A 4,583-nucleotide genomic window follows, 5' to 3' on the forward strand; every position below is an offset into this window, starting at 1 on the left:
CCATGAGGACTTGGTCCAACCTTTGATTAAAGTTGACCCTTCTAGTGTAGGGGCGTTCATCTCCTTGCATCATAGGCAAGTTAAACGCCAACCTCACATTTTCCGGACTAAAATCCAAGTATTTCCCCCGAACCATTGTAACATAGTTCTTTGGATCCGGGTTCTTACTTTGATCATGGTTCTTGGTGATCCATGCATTGGCATAGAACTCTTGAATCATTAGGATGCCGACTTGTTGGATGGGATTTGTTAGAACTTCCCAACCTCTTCTTTGAATTTCATGTCAGATCTCCAGATACTCATTTCTTTTGAGTTTGAAAGGGACCTCGGGGATCACCTTCTTCTTGGCCACAACATCATAGAAGTGGTCTTGATGAGCTTTGGAGATGAATCTTTCCATCTCCCATGACTCGGAGGTGGAAGTTTTTGTCTTCCCTTTCCCTTTTCTAGAGGATTCTCCGGTCTTAGGTGCCATCAATGGTAATGGAAAAACAAAAAGCTTATGCTTTAACCACACCAAACTTAGAATATTGCTCGCCCTCGAGCAAGAAAATAAAGAATTAGATGAAGAAGAAGAAGAAAAGATGGAGAAGAGGGGGGAGGTGTGTTTCGGCAAAGAAGAGAAGAGAGGGTTGTGTTGTGTGAAAATGAGGAAGAATGGAAGGCTTTATATAGGGAAGGGAGGTGGGGTTAGTTTCGGCCATATGGGTGGGTTTGGGTGGGAAATTGGTTTGAATTTTGAAGGTAGGTGGAGTTTATTGGGTAGGTTTATGGGGAAGAGCGGGTGGATGTGAGTGGTGAAGGGTTAATAGGGAAGAGAGATGGAGGTGATAGGTGAGGGGTTTTAGGGAAGAGTGTTTATTGGGAATAGAGGATGATTGAGAAGAGAGAAAAGAGTGAGTGGAGGTAGGTGGGGATCCTGTGGGGTCCACAGATCTTGAGATGATCTTGTGGGGTCCACAGATCCTGAGATGATCCTGTGGGGTCCACAGATCCTGAGGTGTTCAAGGATTTACAACTTTGCACCAAATTAGGCATGTAAAATGCCCTTGCACACAACTCTGGGCGTTCAGCGCCAGGTTGGTGCCCATTTTGGGCGTTCAACGCCCATTTGTTGCCCATTTCTGGCGTTGAACGCCAGAACCATGCTTGTTCTGGGCGTTCAGCGCCAGCTCTTCTCCAGGGTGCAATTCTGGCGTTCAGCGCCCAGATGCTGCCCATTTTGGGCGTTCAGCGCTCAGATACTGCCCATTTTGGGCGTTCAGCGCCAAAACCATGCTCTGTTCTGGCGTTGAACGCCAGACAGGTGCTTCCTCCAGGGTGTGATTTTTCTTTCGCTGTTTTTGATTCTGTTTCTAAATTTTTCGTTTATTTTGTGACTCCACATGATCATGAACCTAAGAAAACATGAAAAACAAAAATAAAATTAGATAAATAAACATTGGGTTGTCTCCCAACAAGCGCTTCTTTAATGTCAATAGCTTGACAGTGGGCTCTCATGGAGCCTCACAGATGTGCAGAGCTTTGTTGAGACCTCCCAACACCAAACTTAGAGTTTGGATATGGGGGTTTGACACCAAACTTAGAGTTTGGTTGTGGCCTCCCAACACCAAACTTAGAATTTGACTGTGGGGGCTTTGGTTGACTCTGCTTTGAGAGAAGCTTTTTCTGCTTCCTCTCCATGGATGCAGAGAGAGATCCTTGAGTTGTAAACATAAGGTTGTCCTTATTTAATTGAAGGATCAATTCTCCTCTGTCCACATCAATCACAGCTCTTGCTGTGGCTAGGAAAGGTCTTCCTAGAATGATGGATTCATCCTCTTCCTTTCCAGTATCCAGGACTATGAAATCAGCAGGGATGTAAAGGCCTTCAACCTTTACTAACACGTCCTCTACTTGTCCATAAGCCTGTTTTCTTGAATTGTCTGCCATCTCTAATGAGATTTTAGCAGCTTGCACCCCATAGATTCCCAATTTCTCTATTACAGAGAGGGGCATGAAGTTTATTCCTGAACCAAGGTCACACAGAGCCTTAAAGATCATGGTGCCTATGGTACAAGGTATTATGAACTTTCCAGGATCCTGTCTCTTCTGAGGCAATGTTAGTTGATCCAGATCACTTAGTTCATTGGTGAACAAGGGAGGTTCATCTTCCCAAGTTTCAATACCAAATAATTTGGCATTTAGCTTCATGATTGCACCAAGGAACTTGGCAGCTTGCTCTTCAGTAACATCCTCATTCTCTTCAGAAGAGGAATACTCATCAGAGCTCATGAATGGCATAAGGAGGTTCAATGGAATCTCTATGGTCTCTAGATGAGTCTCAGATTCCTTAGGTTCCTCAGAGGGAAGCTCCTTATTGATCACTGGATGTCCCAGGAGGTCTTCCTCCTTGGGATTCACGTCCTTCTCCTCTCTTGTGGGTTCGGCCATGGTAATTAATTCAATGGCCTTGCACTCTCCTTTTGGATTCTCTTCTGTATTGCTTGGGAGAGTACTAGGAGAGATTTCAGTGATCCTTTTACTCAGCTGGCCCACTTGTGCTTCTAAATTTCTAATGGAAAACCTTGTTTCATTCATGAAACTCACAGTGGCCTTAGATAGATCAGAGACTAAATTTGCTAAGTTAGATGGATTCTGCTCAGAATTCTCTGTCTGTTGCTGAGTGGATGATGGAAAAGGCTTGCTATTGCTAAACCTGTTTCTTCCACCATTATTAAAGCCTTGTTGAGGCTTTTGATCCTTCCATGAGAGATTTGGGTGATTTCTCCATGATGGATTGTAGGTGTTTCCATATGGTTCAGCCATGTATTTTAACTCTGCTATTGCAGGGTTCTCAGGATCATAAGCTTCTTCCTCAGAAGATGCCTCTTGAGTATTGTTGGATGCAGCTTGCATTCCATTCAGACTCTGAGAAATCATATTGACTTACTGAGTCAATATTTTATTCTGAGCCAATATGGCATTCAGAGTATCAATTTCTAGAACTCCCTTCTTCATAGGCGTCCCATTACTCACAGGATTCCTCTCAGAAGTGTACATAAACTGGTTATTAGCAACCATGTCAATGAGTTCTTGAGCTTCTGCAGGCATTTTCTTTAGGTGAATGGATCCACCTGCAGAAGTATCCAATGACATCTTTGATAGCTCAGATAAACCATCATAGAATATATCCAGGATGGTCCATTCTGAAAGCATGTCAGAAGGACACTTTTTGGTCAGCTACTTATATCTTTCCCAAGCTTCATAGAGGGATTCACCTTCTTTCTGTCTGAAGGTTTGAACATCAGCTCTAAGCTTGCTCAGCTTTTGAGGAGGAAAGAACTTGGCTAAGAAAGCCGTGACCAGCTTATCCTAAGAGTTCAGGCTGTCTTTGGGTTGAGAATCCAACCATATTCTAGCTCTGTCTCTTACAGCAAAAGGGAAAAGCATGAGTCTGTAGACTTCAGGATCTACTCCATTAGTCTTAACAGTATCACAGATCTGCAAGAATTCAGTTAAGAACTGAAAAGGATCTTCAGATGGAAGTCCATGAAACTTGCAGTTCTGCTGCATCAGAGAAACTAGCTGAGGTTTCAGCTCAAAATTGTTTGCTCCAATGGCAGGAATGGAGATGCTTCTTCCATGTAAATTGGAATTAGGTGCAGTAAAGTCACCAAGCATTCTCCTTGCATTATTGTTGTTGGGTTCGGCTGCCATCTCCTTTACTTGTTCGAAATTTTCAATAAGGTTGTCTCTGGATTGTTGTAATTTAGCTTCTCTTAGTTTTCTCTTCAGAGTCCTTTCAAGTTCTGGATCAGCTTCAACAAGAATGCCTTTTTCTTTGTCCCTGCTCATAAGAAAAAGAAGAGAAAAAGAAAAGAAGAGGAATCCTCTATGTCACAGTAAAGAGGTTCCTTATTGTTAGTAGAAGAAGAAAAGGAATAGGGGTGAAGAAGAATGAAGAATCCAAACACAAAGGTGATGATAGGAGCAGAGATGTGAGATGAAGAGAAGTGTTAGTAGATGAATAAATAAATAGAAGGGGATGAGAGGAGGAGAGAATTTTCGAAAATAATTTTTGAAAAAGAGTTAGTGATTTTCGAAAATAGTTTTTGAAAAAGGTTAGTAGTTTTTCGAAAATTCAAATAAAAAATAAAATAATTAGTCTAATTAAAAAGAAATTTTGAAAAAGAGGGAAGATTTTTTCGAAAATTAGAGAGAGAGAGTTAGTTAGGTAGTTTTGAAAAAGGTAAGAAACAAACAAAAAGTTAGTTAGTTAGTTGAAACAAATTTTGAAAAGATAAGAAGTTAGGAAGTTAGAAAAGATATTTTGAAAATCAAATTTTTGAAACAGATAAGATAAGAAGATATTTTTGAAAAGATATGATTGAAATTAGTTTTGAAAAAGATTTGATTTTTAAAATCACAATTAATGACTTGATTCACAAGAAATCACAAGATATGATTCTAGAACTCAAAGTTTGAAGCTTTCTTAACAAGCAAGTAACAAACTTGAAATTTTTGAATCAAAACATTAATTGATGATGTTATTTTCGAAAATATGATGTAAAATTAAGAAAAAGATTTTTGAAAAATATTTT

General features: G+C 40.4%; 1 non-coding gene across 1 annotated transcript; it reads left to right on the plus strand.

Moving 5' to 3' along the window:
• The first annotated feature begins 3,192 nt into the window (after positions 1–3,192).
• On the plus strand, positions 3,193–3,300 carry LOC112745749 (small nucleolar RNA R71). Its single transcript, XR_003173661.1, has one exon. It is a non-coding gene; the product is annotated as a small nucleolar RNA R71 (small nucleolar RNA).
• Positions 3,301–4,583: the final 1,283 nt, after the last annotated feature.

Source organism: Arachis hypogaea, chromosome 14 (assembly GCF_003086295.3).
Source record: "Arachis hypogaea cultivar Tifrunner chromosome 14, arahy.Tifrunner.gnm2.J5K5, whole genome shotgun sequence".
NCBI lineage: Eukaryota > Viridiplantae > Streptophyta > Magnoliopsida > Fabales > Fabaceae > Arachis > Arachis hypogaea.